Source organism: Lycorma delicatula, chromosome 1 (assembly GCF_047948215.1).
Source record: "Lycorma delicatula isolate Av1 chromosome 1, ASM4794821v1, whole genome shotgun sequence".
Classification (NCBI taxonomy): Eukaryota; Metazoa; Arthropoda; class Insecta; order Hemiptera; family Fulgoridae; genus Lycorma; species Lycorma delicatula.
In genome coordinates, this window is record NC_134455.1 from 224554865 (window position 1) to 224574178 (window position 19314).

The following is a 19314-nucleotide window of genomic DNA, read 5'->3' on the forward strand; positions in this document are numbered from 1 at the left end:
TAATTTCGGCGTGACGTCTGTATGTACATGTAAGGATTGTTGTAACATCGTTGTGCACCTCCCTTTTTGATCGCAATCGACTGAACCAAAGTGTCTAAAAAAAAGCCCAAAATCCAGGACTTTTTCTTAACTGCAGTAAAAAGCCCAGAAATGTTAATTAATGAAATATTTGAATCTTAGAAGGCGAAGGTACATCGGTTCGAATCGGAATTCATCTCCTTTTTTCAACTTTTTTTTTTAAATTTAAATACATTGATTTATTAATAATTATTAACCACTGATTATAAAAGAATGTTTACAATAAATAATAATTCAATAACAATAAAAAAAAATGAAAAAATAACTTTAGTTATTAACGAAATAAAATTTAATGTACTTTTCATTTAAAAAAAAATATTTATATGTAATTTAATAGGCGTACAAGGAAGTCATGTGGTGCACAGATCAGATTTTTTTAAAAATAAAGTGATCAAACGCCTTATAACAGAAAACTTCGATCGAAATATATATTTAACAAGGTGCGGATATTTACAAAAACTTTTAATAAAAACTATTATTTTAAAATTGAAACGTATTTTAAATTATAGTTGGTATACGTATTAACGTACTATAGTTGGTTGGTTTTGTATAAATATAGATTTTGTTGATAGACAAATTTAAAACGATTATCATATAAACTAATTTTATAAGCTATTAATCTCAGTTATATTATGTATTTACTAGAAAACAAGTGGTGTATCTAAAAAAAAACCTAAATTTATACAATTTATGACCTCAACATAAGTCAAAAACACACTCTTTAAGATTATAGATACACAAAAGAAATGTTCTTGTCTAGTATTGTTAACAGATCATTTAATCTCTAGTGAATTATTAAACAATGCAATCAATACATCATAACACATTACTACTAAATAGTCCATTCTACAAACAATAATTATTTGTTTTGCCTAATAATAAAAGACTGAAGGAAATCTAAAATTATTTAAGACAGGATGGTCTTTCTAACACTGCCTAATTATTATTGTTCCAACTATTATTGTTTCAATTAACTAATATATTTTAAATTAACTAATAAAATTATCTTTTTATGAAAAAATTATTTATAAGTTAAACCGGCCGGTAACCTAATAATTAAAAACTGAGAGGATAGTAGCACCAAGCGGTATGATTTTATTTACTGAATTTTCAATAAAAAGGTTATCATTTTTTCATTATTATTCATTAATGCTGTTGAATATAAACTGTAGATCGCACCGATGCAAATTAAATGTAAATCGATTGAAAAATCAGATTACAAATTTTAATACGTAAAAACTAATTTTTACAAATATCGCAAAGCGAGCAGTTAAAACAAATAATAAAAACAGCTCGTAAAAATTAATCGATAAGAAAATATTTAGTATAACGGTTCCACAATGAAGGAAAACCCTTCAGAAAACTCGTATTTGTAAAATTGAATTTATGTTACCCAACGCTATAACCTACACAGAGTTTGTCTCCGCTCTTTAGCGGAGTACGTATATTAGCTATGATGGGAGACTATAATATGAAAGTAAAAGAGACTATTATTTTCACAAAAATTAAAATACAAGATAGGCAATGTTTTCAGGAAGATGCTTGGAGTAGGGAGGGAGGCAAGGGTCTCTTATACAGTTATGGGTACTCAACTCAGGAGTAAGCGGCTTTAGACAAATCTAAACTTTTTCCAGCAAATAACAAATGTTATATATGTGTGTGTGTGTGTGTGTGTGTGTGTAAATAAGAAAAATTTACTTTTTATTATTAAAAAAAAAAATTTACATGATTAAAGTGCAAACGAAAGCCATGTAAAACTTGACTGTTTTGTGTATAGCAAAAAGCTACTGTTAATTAGGAAAAAAAATCACGACCAGACAATACAGAGGGCACGATGCATAACATCACATGTAAAAAACAAATCTATACACTAGCACAAGGTGACGTCAGCTAAATATTTAATTCACAGCCTTTCCGTAGATTTTATAAATGAGGGCAACAGCCAGAAATATATTCTGAATCATTGCGATTTCTTATAACCTCTTCATTATTTCATCACGACCGAAGCATTTTTAACTTCTTTGTTTATACAGTCGCTCTTGCATAACGCTAAAAAGTATGTATAACCAGAGACATAAAAATAGATAAACATTATACACGCAACCTACAAAAAGCCAAAACAGTAAAATCGTCATCGGTCGACACGAACGTTTTATCGAGTTCTTAATTATCAAAAATAAGAAATGTCACTGCGGTAAATCTTAACGATTTTAGTAGGATATAAATATGAAATAAAAAATGTTGTCCGGACTATATGTCAGGGTATCCCTTCAACTGCTTAAAACTAGGAGATTGACAAAAAGGATGGATTTTTTGAAAATACGACTTTTTTCTGTAATTTTCTTATTTTAGTAAAAGGATTCAACAAAAAAATTTAATTTCGTAAACGAACGATTTCGGTAAGACACTTTAGATCAAAATTTTGTCCCATTAAAGGTCGTTCTGTAATAGCATACAGAATATACGTCTACAATACCGGCTGCCGTTAAGGTAATGATAACACATAAATGGTATCGCTCGCGCGACCGAGACGAATGGCTTAATAATCAATTTTTAAATAAAATCGCGTTATCAGAGGTGTCTGACACCGCTGTTTTATGCTGAATTATGGTATGCTGTCTTGCGCTACTTAAAACATCCTCGGTAGCTGATCGGGACATGCGGAATATGCGGTCAGTCGATACATAATATAATAAAAATAGACATTAAAATTAAAATAAATACTACCCGCAATTTCTTTTCTACGGGAAAACTATAAGTACTTATTTTTTAAGAAAGCAATGTTTCTACCCGGTTGACTAATTCCTGAAACAAGGAAGGAGCTGGTAACGGGTACAAACTGATTTTTTACACACAGACGGAAAAATATCGGTTTATCGAAAAAGACTTCTTTAAAGCTCGTAAACATTACCTTCGTTTAGTTTCGTTCCTTTCGATAAAAACTGACCGAAATACAAATTTTCAAGATTTGGAAAATTTTCACACTTTTCGGAACGCCTTATTTTTTTTTCGAGAAGAAATGGTACGTAAATTTACCTTTAGTTGGTTTTTTGCCCCCATATTATGTACATTTACTGAGTTACGGTACACAACCCCCGTAAAGTTCTGATGCTCGAAACACGAAACCTGTTATAAAAATCTTGAGAATGCATCCAATTAAAATAGCGAATTGGATCTTTTTTAGTAGATATCTGACAGACAAACAATGTAGTAGATACATTCCAGATCTGTATTCTTTTATCTCTTTATTTTGAGAAAAAAACATATATTACGTTTGTTAATTAATTTTCACTTAATATCACTTATCAATTACTTTTACACTTAATATAAGTTGACTATTACTATGTACCAACTTCTAAAGTAATTAAGCTCACAACAAAATGAGACTTATTATGCCCATTTAACTAAATTACAGAGTATTTTATAATCATTTTAAGTAATATAGGCAATACAGGAAACCCTCGGACACTACTTCTTTTGATTCGACTCCAATCTATTTCAGCGAAATTTGTCTAATTCATGGAAAAAGAAACAATAGTGTGTTCTACTAACTCACATTAAGCTGACATTATGACCGCGCAAAACACCATGTTTTCTTCCACCAAGGTCAGTTCCTTACTTCATCAATCGGCGTGTATGAACGTGTTACAACGTGTCAATTCGGTGAACTTAAAGTATTAAATTCTAATTTAAAAAAATTGTTGATTTAGTTTTTTTTAAACTTAAATCCTTATTTTTTCATGGTTTTTAAATTAATTTATTTTTGATAGTATTATTACTGGAATTCCTATTAATTTAGTATAATAGGGATTGTTGATTCTTCTTTTTTTTTGTTTTATTTAATTTAAATTTAAATGATTTGATTATTGTTGGTACTATATTTAAATATAGAAATGTTAATAGAATAGATGATGATACTATTATTTCTGGAACTGTTATTGTAAAATTTATTGATGATTTAATAATTTATTTTATTAAGAATACCGTTATTGGTGATATTCCTCTTATTGATAAGGTTGAAATTAAGAATGACATTTTGGTTAGGTTTGTTTGTGAATTTATTTGGTTAATGAACTTAATATTATTATTTTTTTTAGTGTATTTACTATTAATAATTATTATTAATATGTTAATTATTGAATATATTGAGAAAAATAGGGTAAACATTGAGTTTAAGCGGATTTAGTGCTACAAATCACAATTTAACAACATTGCTTGACTGATTTTAAAAAATTGTAATTGGTGGACGAAAAATAAACCAAGTTATCTACTTTTTTAATATAAAATCGACATATTTCGACATACTTGAAAAAAGAAAAAAACAATTTTGGAGCAATTATACGCACCGCCCTCGTTTAAGGGGTAGGTAGACCGGATAGGCTAATGAGTTTTTTTTAAAAATAGATACGTAACATCAAATTCCCTCCCCTCAAAAAAGAGTAGTGGAAAAAGGAGGAGATATATATAATAATTTTCCTTACAGCAAATTATTTTACATACTGTTACGAGATATATAATTTCCAAATTCTGTGTTGATGTATCCAAGTAAGCATCAGGGTATTATCAAATGATAACATTTAAAAACCTTTTTACGTAATTAAAAAAATATATATATTTTAGAATTTTCACCGCAAGCAACCTTCTTATAAGTTAATATAAAGAAACGAAGATCTACTTTCAGCATACGTATTGATGTAAAATTTTTCCTGAAGACAGTATCAACAGAATAATCAAGCTATTAGTGACGTATCGAGCAGAACTCGGTCCAGACCGAGTGCAGCTGCTGATATTGGCAAACAATAAGTTAAATTATTCCACATTTAAGAAATAATAAAAATATTTAATAAACTTGAAAAGGAAACAACTTCACCTATCTGATTATACAAGCCTGCAAAATTTGGATTGTGGGATGTTTTTTAATGTCTGATAATTGATTCCTACGTATTTTTTAGCGATGAATCCGAACAGAACCTTCATTTTTTCTCATCAAGTCAGGATTTTTCGGAAATCTCAAATTTAAAAATTTTTTAAAACTTGAAAAATTGCTACGGGTTTGGGTTGAAGATGACAAGACAGTGAGAGAGCTTGGCCGACAGGTTGTGACAAGACTTAACAAGATGTAACATGTTTATTGGCAGCTATCCGCGCTACTCATGTACTATGAAACTACTATCAGCGTGCGTAAATCGACCGTTTCAACCATCAGCGTCCGTAAATCGAGTTTTTTTCCGTCCTCCGTGAAACGCGTTATTGTCGGTGGAAAATATATTTTCAGACCATAAAGCAAGCTTTCAATTTCTAAAATGGCTTCACGAAGCTGCAAAATTTCTGCAGATTCTTTTTGTTACATTTGTGGGAGTTAATGGTGGAAAGGCAAAAAAAGAAATATAGCAAGTTTCATTCGACCAGTGTACCTCACATATTTTGGAGTGAAAGTAGGAGAACAAGACAAAACATGGGCACCCGACCACACGTTTGCCACACATGTGTTGAAAGACTTAAACGGTGGTCAAAGGGTGAACAAGAAGCGTTCAAATCTAGAGTACCAATGGTGTGGAGAGAGCCACGAAATCACACAAATGATTGTTACTTTTGTTCGACTGGTGTTCACGGTTACACTTTGAAGAATAGAAAAAGAATCGTCTATCCAAATATGCCATCCGCTTTACGTCTTGGTCCTCATGTCCAGACGTACTTGTGCCAATTCCACCAGAAAATATACTTTATATAGACGGTTTCACAAATTTATTTATTTAAATAAATTTATTTTGATTTAAATGAAGATAACATCAAGAGCTACAAACCCGGGGATAGCTGTGCACCAGAGCTTTATTCACAGTCTGAACTAAACGATTTGGTTCGAGACTTGCATCTGACCAAAGAAAATTCAGAATTGCTTGGTTCGAAGCTTAAAGAGAAGAACCTGCTAGCAGCTGGCACCTTATTCTCCTGGTTCAGGTACAGAGAAAAGGATTTTCTTCCACATTTTTCGAAAGAAGGAGAATTAGTCTTCTGCACTGACGATCGTGGACCTTTGACTCGATTTAACATTCCGTATGAAAGTACCAATTGGAGACTGATCATAGATTCGTCCAAAAGAAGCCTCAAAATTGTCCTTCAAAATGGGAATACGTATCCGCCAATGCCGGTCGGACATTCTGCCCATTTAAAAGAGGGTAACGATAGTTTGGAATTCGTTCTCGATAAAATTAAATACGACAATCATAAGTGGATTATGTGCGCGATCTCCAAATAATATCGATGCTCCTAGGAGGGCAAGGGTGATACATAAAGTTTCCTTGTTTTTTGCGTGAATGGGATAACAGAGAAAAGAAAATCATTGGGTAAGAAGAGATTAGCCAAAAAGAGCTTCATTAAAACCTGGAACAAAAATGTGCTCCGAAAAGCTCTCATAGATCCGAATAAAATTTTCCTTTCACCTCTGCATATCAAATTAGGCTTGATGAAGCAATTTGTCAAAGCCTTACCAAAACAAGGTAAATGTTTTAAATACTGCGTTAAATTTCCATTCTTATCGACCGCCAAACTAAAAGAGGGTGTCTACTTGTCTTGATATTGGAAAGCTTCTCAAAGATGGTAATTTTAAGAAACAAATGGAAGTTGCAAAAAAAGAAGCCCTAAGCCTTTAAAGAAGTAGTAATCAAGTTTCTGAGCAATAAGACGGATCCGAAGTTCAAATCAATCGTTGAGAACAATGCTGCAGAAGTAAAAAATTTAGGCTGTTCTGTGAGCTTGAAGGTTCACTTCCTAAATTCACATGTGGAGAATTTTCCTGAAAATCTCGGTACCGTTAGCGAAGAGACGGGTGAGAGATTTCATCAGAACATGAAAGAAATGGAAAGAAGGTATCAAGGAAAATGGACTACTACGATGATGGCAGACCATTGCTGGATGCTACACCTAGATGAACCCTATAAAGAACATAGAAGGATAAGCGCGAAGCAGAGTATAAGCCACCCAAAAAAACATCGAAACATGGAATAAGATTGTAAGTATTTTACATAATTCGTCATTAAGGGTGGATGAAGAGGGGAAATGGTTTCCAAAGGCATAACGTACCTCATAAAAATTAATTAATTTAAAAATGCACTATAATATAAATTAAGCTTTATTTTGTACGAATTTTCATTAGAAATTCCTACTACTATTCGGTGGTCAATGATTCCCCGTCCTCCTCTTCAGACCACTCAACTGTTTAGCTATAGGAATGCGTAGTCTTAAGCCAAAAAAGTGAATTATATTAATTTATTATGAAAAAGAAGTTTTGTATCTATTTTATATCACATTTTCGCAAAATTTCAAAATTTTACAAATTTTGAAATTTGCGAAAACTCCTGGCGTGATTGAAAAAAATTAAGATTATTTTCGAATTCAGAGCTAAAAATTACATAAGAATCTATTATAAAAAAACTAATTAAATAATACTAATAATACGTATAATAATGTTTATAAATATGTAATAAAAATTTTGAAAGTAACTGTGGAATTTGGTTCTGTTTCCCCTGTGCTGAATTTATTTACGAAGGTATATCTTAACATAAAAATCCTTCGAAACTTTTTTTTTACGATTACACGACAAGAAAATTAGCCGAAATCGGAACTCAAACCTAATATTTAAATTCTGTGGAAATCGAAAATAGGTTTTATCATAGGTGCCAACACAACTTGCAGGCGATAAAATAATCTTTTTTAAAAGGGTTTTAGGATACTGCGAAGAAATACGCATTAAACGGAAAAAGATATTTTCCAAAAGTTGTGTGTTATTAGATCAATTGACATACATTTAACGACAACGACGAACAAGAAATTTAACGTACAAAATATTGCGGATTATCTTTAAATTTGTGAATACCATAAGTAGCTTACTGATAAGACCGGGGGGGGGGGGAAGTAAATTCTGCTTACCGTTTTAATCTTTTTTATAAAGAAAATTAAATTAAATGTATATTAATTGGAAAAGAATCCACTTTTTTTCATACGTTAGGAAAATACTGTTTTCTTGAAGCTAGTAAATTCGGACTGGATGGGTTCTTCGGTCTGCATCAATGCAATCCGTGTACTACTCTACAATCGTTAAACTAATTTCATGAATGAGGAATGTTGGCGAGGAAATAAACTCTGTAAAAAAAAATTAAAAACGTTTCTGTTAAAAATACTTTTGAAATTTTAATTGATACTTCAGCCATTTTGGTTTTAGTGAATTACGAAGGGCTTCCCAGAGCTCAGTAAAACAGCCATCGGTTGTATAAAGATACGATAATAGAAGTAAAGACCTGTACGAATACGTTAAGGCATGTAATCAACCCGTTCGTCAATACAGGTTGAAATAAATTTTAAAGATAAAAATACTAAAGTAGAAACAAAAATTATTTTCAAAGAAGATATATTACCGTATAGGATTTTGAATGATAAACGTTAAAGGTTATTTTAATTAATTAGATTATCCTACTACATACTTTTATTAGATTATAACAAACTAGAAATAGTTACGTATAACCAAACTGGTTACAACGAAATAATAAATGTTACAATTACTTCACGAGCTTATCTCTCTAGACTAAAATGAATTCACGTACATAAACAATAATTTTTTTTTCGTTTTATAAAATGAAAAGCAAAAAGTTTACACAAAAATGTAAACAAACCGTTTAAATTAAAAGGAGTGTAAAAACTCAACAAAACAATTAAGCAGCCTAACTGCCTAGGAGACATACGCGATTTAATGTTAACCCTAACCGTTCAGTTCGCATCACTTACATAATCTGAAACAAAAAGAAAGAAAAACATCTCGTCTAACGCTTTAACCGGCTATGGTAAACGTGCTGTTACCGTGGTAACCAAGCGATTACCTCGTAGAGATTTTAAGGTGGAAATGGAGACAGCAAAGAAGTAATCGTTTACTTTACTCTCGAGTTATCTAAAATACTAAATTATTTATTTACTTTTTTAATTAATAATGAATGTTTTATGCGAGGGGAATAACGGAATGGAGAGGGTGAAAATCACAAGCCTGGCCGGATTCGAATCCAACCTTTCTGTAAAAGGCAAGAGTTCCAAGTAAAACTGAAAAGTTTCGTTCTATTGAAATTTACATACGAATCGGATGGTCGGTTTCGATTTTAAAAGGCGTTAAAATTAATAAAGCAGATTCTCGAGGCACAAAAAATAAGTACGTCTACTAATCCTCAAAAACGTGCATTTTCAAACCGCACAATCAATTAAAAAAGCTAAATTTTTACCACACACACACACGTTAATGTTTGGCAAGCCTACTTCAACGATTTATCTTCAAACTTTTACACGAACTTTAGCAAGGTCTCACTCATTTACAATACGTATTCTTCTACGCCTCCTAAAATCAATCCGTTGTTCAGATATATTCATTTCTAGTAGAAGTTAGATCCCATCTTATTATCGTTTTGATCATTTTTTGCGATCATACTTAAATAAATAATAAATAGAATTTAACACTCACAACCTTATTCTATGTTTTAAATTAAAATTTTCAACTATACGGTAAATACGTGAGTATCTCCTGGAGTAAAATCGGTATATATAAAAATTATGCTCACTGAAAATAGGTAAATGTATAGGAAGTCGTCCCGTTATATTTACTGTGTGCATAATTTAAACTGAAGTTCATAAGCAGATAATACATTCGGCATCTACTTCCTCTAAAATCTGAGAAATAATTATGAAATTAATTTTTCCAGAAAATTAAATGAAGGTGTATATTAAAAAAAAAATTCCCTCAAATTTTGAATTATAAATCGATTGTAGAAAGTTATAATAAACACTGTAATACGCAAAACCTTAAAAATATGTAATAAATTAATTGTACCGATAATTTATTTTTAATGTTCTTAACATCAGATAAGATTAGGAAAATCATTTATAACTAAGACGACATGCTAATAAATCGACCGATTGACCGAGTTTACATAAATATAATCATATGACGTGTTCAATAACTTAGTAAATTAACCATTACTTTTACAAGTCCTATTTGTGTTAAAACAAATAATATATTATAAAGTCTATTGTATAATTGTATACATAATCATGATAATAATAATAATAAGCTGTAATGTAAATCGATATCTTTTCGGGGAAAAATCGAGAAAACATCAAAGAACTTTGGTGCGTAAGTAAAATAAAAAACAAATGCACCGATTAAAGAGAAAACTTGTAGATTTCAGTAAAACAATCTATTTATTGCTTCAAACAACCGAAGTATAATTAGATAATCGCATATCGGCGTTAAATAACTGAGAATAAAGGAAATAGTTTTCCTCAAAGAGCTTAAAACAAGGGGAAAAGGACAGACGGTATCATCCTGTTAAATTCTGGTAGCGCCTAGTATAATGCTAATAGAGCTCGACTTCAAAGCTATTTACACTACCAAAGACGACGAAGCGTTAAGTTAAAGCGTTTGTATTGAACTCAAAATCAAGGCGAACTCTGAATACAACAGCTTGTCAATTACTTGCAGCACTGTATAATACGATTAAAAACTACAAATCAGAAAAAAATCGACTATCCCTATATGTACGACTCACAACGACTGAAGTAAAATTAAAACTTTCAACTTCTTAGCAAAAATATAACACAACAGTAACTACCTTACTACACTGCCCGTTCGGTATGTACCTAAGAAGCGTTGAGATTATTTATCGTTTTAATGAAAACTTACAACAGATCGATCGTGTAGCTTTTGAAGCAGATTTTTATAGCAACGATAATCTTTTGAAAATGTTCCGAAAATTCTACACTTACTCGACAGGGTTAACATATATTCAGAAACGGCAACAACAAATGAATAACGATAAAAAGACTACACGATTACGAATGAAACAAAACAGATTACCTTTATCGATACACATCACTTGTTATTACATAGAAACACTCATTTGTCTGTAGTACTACACATAAGATATGAATCTAAAACTTCTACCATTTACTTTTTTAAGAAATTGCTATTAGTGTTAGGAAAACAAAATTTATCCGACATTCCCTGCTGAAATTACTGTAACAGCACGATATTTATTTAGTGCAATATAAAAAGTTTAATCGGGATTACCAGAAAATACTAATTACAAAAGACTTCATTCCGTAATTTTATTACCAGTATGAGCTTCCTCCGTTTAACACTTGCACTGCTCTTCACTTTATATATGTTACAGAAATATACTTGGCGAAGCGAATCGAACCAAAACACGGCTACGTAATACCAATTTCTCTCTACCAACGCCGTTATTCACGTAGTCTACATTAATGTTACATTTTCACGAAATTTACAAGCGTAAACACATCTAAGATCGTCATTTTTGTGTTCAAGTTTAGAAAGACATTAATAAAATCATAAAAATAGAATATAGAAAGAAATGCCATAATATCGTCAAGCGATATTAGTATTTATGTGGAAATATTCAGTAAAGAGGAAATAATATCTATTACGAAAGATCAAATAAATACTTGTCAAAAATTAACACAAAACTTGAAAAAAATAAAATTTTAACGTCGAAAGCGTGCTATGAAGCGTGTTCATTTTCTAAAATCATTATCAGTACTTTAAAATAACATGTGAACGACCGATACAACAGATTTAAGTTTTTAGTGTACGATAAGATAATGCTCTATATTAGCAGTTCTATACATTAGACCCCGAGTTTGATGTTTAGTAAGGTTTTCGCTTGATTTATAATAACTCTAAATAATCGAGGATGATCTTATTTGTTTCACGATTTTTTTTTAACAATTTCATTTCACACATTTTCCTTCAATAAATTAAAAAAAATTCTTTTTGACTATTTTTTTTTTTTAATCTTAGTCTACTTTACGCCCGTATGAAATTCGCAAAAAACCAAAAATAAATCTTCAACTACATCGTTAACATTTTAATCCTGTTCCTCTATCTTGCTGGTTGTCACTTGCTGAATTGTATTTTTTAAAACGCTTTTCGAAAAATCATATCACGAAAGAGAAAAATGGCTGAAATATTTTCCAGTTATGTTTGAAACATCAGTTTCAATTTATTCTAATAATACAGTTTACAAAATTATAATTTACGATGATTAACTGATCCCCCTCTTTATAAAAATATGATGCGAGCATCTTATCCAAGAATGATCCTGTTTGATAATTAATTATTCTAAAATAATTACATAATAATAATAATAAGTAGTCCATTAAAGTTAGTAAAAAAATTATTTACGTACTGGGTAGGTATTGCTTTCAAAGGTTGAAAATCTTTTATTTCAATAGGGTTTACCAGTAAGACAGGTAAAACAACAGAAACAAAAAAGCACACACTGCTTTTTCTATCGTTTAGAAGAAGAGAGATAATATTATTCAGTCGATTGATTACCCCTATTTTAACATTTTAAATTGATATTGATTAATTTTAAATCGATAATTGAAAATGTATTGGAATTATGAGCGAAATCTGTGAAAAATTGAGTGACAAATTTGTTGAATATGGATACACATATACACAAAACACAATAATAAAGATTATAAATGATATTATGATAGAGTGAACGCCTTAAGATGCATCACTAAAGATTTTAATAGTTAATTTTTATTAAACCTGTTGAAAGCAATAAATTTCCATAATTTTTTGATTTGTTCAGGAACTGGAAAATTCCTCTGAAAATATAGTTACAAAATAAAAACTGCTCTCGAAAACATACTTTCATACAGTAAAAATAATGGTCTAAATTTTAATACAAACTGTAATCTAAAAGGTGCTGTAATACTTATGTTTAAAACTTTTAACACAAATTTACCTAAAATTATATTTACATGCATCAGTTTCGTTGCAGTAATTATTTATACAATGTGTTATATTATAAAGGTAGAAATTTTCGTTTGATAAGCTTAATTTGTGATGTATTGTACTGTATTAGATGTGCTACTGTATCATGTGTGATTAGGAGAGCAGCTTTACCTCAAAGCAATGCAATCAGTGATACATTTATTTTGCTACAATGAATGGGATTTTGCAGAATTCATCGACTCCAAATCCCAACAAGAAATGAGCGGGTATCTGGCCCAAACATTCCCAGAACCGAATCCGAGGAAGAGAACAAATATAAGAAAAGGTTAGCGAGACGAACAATTTATCCAAATCAGTTAATACAAACTAATCCACAGTTTAGAATGTAGATGACTCTCTGGGCAGCAGGTGTATAGCCCTTTACAATCCCAAACCTTGTGACAAAATTACTTTCCTTCTGATACTAAAGAGCCATATGACAAAAGAGAGTATTTCTTTATAAGAAAATGTTTCACAATATTTGGCTAAACTACTATTTAAACCGTTAGACTATATGTCCTCTGGAGAGAAATTTTCATCTTGGTAACCAAAACTTTTAGACCAAACAAAACTGGTTTTCAGTGTAACTTAAAAAAATTTAAAAACATACAAAAAATTAATATCTTCAATTAATTAACAATTAACAAGGCAATTGCTACTCCTTTACCTTAGCAGCATTTCAATGAACTAAAATTCACAGCATGATATATTATACATTCCATAAAAATCATTTCACTGGATTATCTTCATTACCTACTTACATTCTGTTTTCCAACCATGCTTATGTTTTTTTTAGGCGATGGTGAAAACAAAAAACCTTTTTCTTTAATCTTTTAATAGCAAGTTAAAACAACGTTTTGTTAACAGTTGACCTTAATGTTAATTGGAAAAGCAAACTCTGTGTTACCAGCTAATAATCAACATTTCAATCTTAGACTTGTAAGTAATGTCATATACGGCTGAATTACATCAAAGTTTGCTACACAGCAGAAATTTCTTTCCAGAACATGAAGACTGAATTAACATTGTTGAATAATAATATTTTGGTAAATCACTACATAAACTAAACATACGAACAGTGCCAAATTTTTAATTTTAGAATAAATATTTTTTTCTCTTTGTTAAGAACTTTAACCAGCAAACAGCATTTTTACATTGCGATTATGTAAAGTGGAATTAAGAGGCATTTAACTAAGTTTATTTCAAAAGTACCTGGCCTTTTTATTTTCCTTAGGATGTAACTACAGTCAAGAAGTGAGGCTTAGTATAATGCGATATTAAACCTAGTATTGGTGGATGCAAGGAGAGGGTATCTTGCAAATAAAAGAATGATATGAATATAACCTTTAAAAAAAGGCTGAACTTTAGTGAAAGGGATTAACATTCTAGTACGGCATTAACAAACTGAAATCTTGATGTTCAAGAAAGATCATGAGTTGACTTCAAGAAATTGCTAATTGGATTGGTAATGATGAAGTTTCAGTGTATACATAATTTGAGGACACAGAGAACAGTATTAAAATTTGTACCCAAGTCACTCTACTATGCAAATTCAACTTTGCAATGACCACGCAGTACATACTCAATACCAAGAATATAACAAAATTAAGTATGAAATTGGAACAATCACAACCCACAATTTCACACTAAAACCCTTGAAACTCTCTAGGGTTAACAATAAAAAGCAGTGTCATAATGATATATCATGAAGACATATATCAAGAGTATACACCAGCAGAGTTACAAACAATAACTATTCACAATATTTAACTGTCAATAAAAATATATATTTAAATAATTAAATATTTTTAAGAAATTTTCATTTTATTTTTATATGGCAATTTACCATAAAATACCATTTTGTGGAAATTTTCCAAATGATCCAAAACCTTTTTAAGCAGTCTACCTGCTACGATCAAAAACAGATTACACTGTAGATGTAGCTTTCTATAATTTCTGATTATCATCTAAGCTGAAATGCTGCTTAGTGTCTTGATTTTAGAATCTGATGATGATGCACATCATTGAAACCAAGCTGGTCCAACTGTACACCGGACAAAGATTCCCAGTAATTTTGTTTTAATAACAATGGAAAAACCATATGAAATCAAGGAACATACTTTGAAGGAGATGAGAACTGCAATAAAAAATTAATTATTTTTTTTCTTAAAGGTCTAAGACCTTTAAAGGTCTTTTTAAAACGTATTTATTATGATATTTGCTATGCAATCTAGAAGTACTGTATTGAGTGTATTGTTTGAGTGGCATCTGCAGTTTATTAATTAGATAATTTTTTTTGCATTTGTACACTATATTTACGTACTGAAGTATGCAATTCTTTGTGTTAAGTCCTTTTGTGAGCATTTATGTTTATATTTGTTAAGAGAGCTATTTCTGCTACATGCATCCCATCTTTACTTGTCATAAAAACGCAAATGCATCTCCAAGTTCATATAAATAGAAAAACAAATGAAAAATACAGATGAATTTTTTTATATATTAAAGATAAGAATGCATTTGTAAATCAAATTAAATTTTATAACAGATTTTTGCCAAAACCTTTTTGTTTATTCAATAATAATTAAATAATTATTTATTTTTATTTGTAGTAAATTAAATAACATAAAGAATTTATTATGATAAATAACACAAGCTTGAATTGGGAATGTCCAGATGAAAGGTATTGATACTACCATTCCAACTTTGAAAATGGTATAAAATAATAAAAACACAAGATAACAGCCTACCCCTTTTCTCTACAGGAGCAAATTAAATTTTTAGTTATGCAGTACTATTTTCAAATACTTTTAAAAAACAATTCAGTGAAAAATATTATTTGTTAAGTTCACATTACTTACATTAATCAAATTAAATAATAAAGAATTAAGCAGAACTATGTTTTTAATTGTCAACCTTTCAATATATTCATATATTGAAAATCAAAATCTCTTAAATTAAAAATTAAGTCATTAAACTGGCACATCTAAATGGCGTCTAGACCACGTATATAGTTCAAAATGGACATGATGTCGAGGCATAGAAAATATGAAATTACTCATAGACAAAGAGAAAGTATGACAAGTAACTTGATAGTAATATCGAAGGCACCCTAAGCTTGAAAGATTCCTTTATCCAGTCATTCTGACAGCTTCAGTGATCTAAGTAGATTAAATTTTGAATGTTCAAAGTTTTTCACCCTTCACTTTCATTGTGAAAACACAAAACCATTTAAACAAAAAACAAAAGCCAAAATTAAATTGTATAATCACGCATGTGTATTACATGAAAACATATAATATAGCATTATTTTATTTAACTATTTTGAATGCTAAATGAAACATAATCTATTGGATTTTTAGATAACTGTTGTTTTTATTTCTAATTTTATTGCCTTTCACAGCTTTTTGTACAATATTTATTATTAGTAACTGTTCTTCTAGTGATGTTTCACTGTTCTTTGTTGGATAGTTTATTTCTAAAATCAGGATTTTTGAATAGAAATTATGTCTATTCATTTTTGACACAAAAATAAACAAAAAGAAAAATCATCAAAATGTTCTTCCTGGCAGTGTTAATGAAATGAAGTAAAATTACTTTTTTACTTAGTACTAACTTTATATTAATAAGCTTTACTGATTTGCTGATATAATGACACTCACATAAAAATAAATAATTTCTTTTAATCGCTTATTATTTTTCACCTATAAATATCAGTACTGAATAAATGTTCTCAAATAAATTATTATTTTTTTAATCAAAATAAACTTTCAAAAAGCTGATCTTAACTTCACTGATTAAGAAGTCAACATTTTATAATCTAGAAGTCATGTATTTTTTCAGGTCAGCAGTTATATAAGCCCAACAATTAGGAAAATGGTCATCACGGTTCAGGCGAACCAGTCCTATCAAATTATGACATTGTAATGAGAAATGAAACCCAAAGGTAAATCAAATAGACTGATAACAGAGGCATTTAAACCAAGATAACAAAAGAATATCAACACGTGCCACACCATTTATCTTCAACATACAAAGTACCAGATGATCCACGATAACAAGGAGCAAACAATTGTGCAGGTTGGGTTATGTTAAAATACAAATATATGAATACAATTTTTATTAAGCCAAGCTTCAATTACTACCACAAAACTTTTTATCATTTTGTTTAAGTACTGAGCACAAAACTAGTCCTACATCACTTACAATACTATAGAAAATAAATACATTTAAAAATATACAGTTCAGGAAGATTACTTTCAAAATAATGGTCGACAGTGATTTTTGATCAAGTTCCAAACTAAATGAAGACATAATTAAAAGCATTTAGATATGTTAGTATAAATTAAAGAATGGTAAGTACAAAATGTATTTCATTGAATTCAAGTCTTTCTTTGTCTCAATTTAAAAACTGCCTGTAAAATTAATATTTTACATCAAAGTTTAATTTCTTAATATTAAAAGAAATAATAATGACATAATATATTTAATCACTTTTAACAAATATCTTAATACATCCTACATAATACTTAGTACCATACAGACACTCACAAACAAGAAAATTTTTTTTGTAGAAGGTAATGCTAAGAAATGTTTTACTTCTATGAACTTTTAAACCATCTTATTTTCTTGCACAAAAACAAAAAGATTATTTAATAATAAACATGCAGTAAATATGAACATTTTTTTAATTATCAGCTTCGTGTTTTTTCTTGTAAACGAAACGATTTCAAAAAATAAATCTACAATGTAATTCCTTCACAAACGAAGAAGCAATTCGCCTAAGTTATATTACTCCATAGGCATGAATCGGTTGTAGTAGGTTTGAAAAATAAATGTATGCGTAAGAAAGAGGATTATAGTGGTTCCCAAAAATCATATTCTAAAAGTATACGTAAGAAAATCGCCAAATACACACAGATATAAAAATAAATTTCTTAAAATTTCTTGATTTAAATAAGGCAAATTTACCTCTTTTTTCCAATGCCAAGGAAATGTGTGATGCAAAATCCTTCTCCAAGCGCTAGCACTCAGGTTTATAACCTAAAGTAAATGCTAAGTAAAATAAAGCACAATGAAAGCTGTTTATAGCTCTTAAAAGTAGTTAATAACTTCAAATCACAATCACACGCCCCTAGATTTACATGAAACTGCGTTCAGATAAAATAGTACCACAACCCCTACGACTACTGAACTAACGCAAGACACGGTACAGTCGCAGTTACGAAGGGAAAACAGATACAATACCTTTAATTGAATTTTCCTTCTCAGTTCTATAGTTCTCCACACAAGCAGCACCTGTCAGATAGAGGTGCTCGAATGGGCGGTACCGACGAAATTCCCTTGCGACAATTTAATTAATATTTGAAACTTCTTCATGACATAATGATTACGTTATTGAATGCTAAAGCTGTTTAAATATTTAAAATGTAAAGTTAAAAGAAGGTTACGCTACAGTAGTAAAGGATGTGTTTCCGTAGTATGTACATGCCACCTCTTCAGTCTTATTTTTATTTAAAACGTTGAACCCTTTTTGTAAACAGGATTGTTCTAGTGGTTTCAAGGAACGGATTTTAATTACGTTTCTATTAAAAGTAAAATTTTTCTCACGTCCATATTCGTTCTGAAACATCAAAATTACGCTTTTCCTCAGGTAGGCAACTTGCCTACCTGAAGTTGACTGACATATTAAACTTGGGATTTTGTAATGACGCCAAATTTTGTAGTATAACATTCAGTAGAATTAAAACATGATAAATGCTATGACCCCTCTCTGCTATTTAATACAGTATGTTGTTAAGTAATTTTTAAAGATATTTAAAATAATTTTTTCAACATATCACATTATATTTGTTAGAGAGTCAAAGGCTTTTTTTTCCCATGGACCACTATTAGCTATTCAGAGGATGAGATGAAATGACAATTTTGTAAAATGTGAAAATGCTCTGCTTGACTGGGATTCAAATCCGGTACCTCTGGATGAAAGGCCAAGATGTTACCATTCAAAGGCTAGCCACCACAATAACAACTGCATCTTCACTGTTGGGAAAAGTTAAAAGATAATAAAATAGGATGTAAACAGAACCACCACCAACTATGATTATATCCAATACTACTGACAGTACATGTACATGTACATGTACACCTTACATCATGTATACATGCATACATAAATAATTTTACTATGTTACGTACATGCACCTTGCAAGATACATACATACATGAATAGTTACTATACTATTTTCATGCACCTTACAACATGTACGTACATACATACATGAATTGTTATTATACTATGTACATGCACTTTGCAACATGTATACAACGTTGTATACATAAACATTATAGTATTATTCACTACAATTGTATGTGACTTCCCAATTTATGTATGTGGAATGTCC

At 30.1% G+C, this 19314-nt stretch overlaps 1 protein-coding gene across 4 annotated transcripts in view; it reads right to left on the reverse strand.

Annotated features, from left to right (window-relative positions):
• The window catches only part of krz (beta-arrestin protein kurtz), a 277684-nt gene extending 259541 nt beyond the window's left edge, over window positions 1-18143 (reverse strand). For all 4 annotated transcript variants that reach the window (XR_012757434.1, XM_075373598.1, XM_075373603.1 and 1 more), the window contains exon 1: window positions 17885-18143. The gene's annotated coding sequence lies outside the window, so the exon portion shown is untranslated. The remainder of the gene's footprint in view (window positions 1-17884) is intronic.
• Between the last annotated feature and the right edge of the window lie 1171 nt (window positions 18144-19314).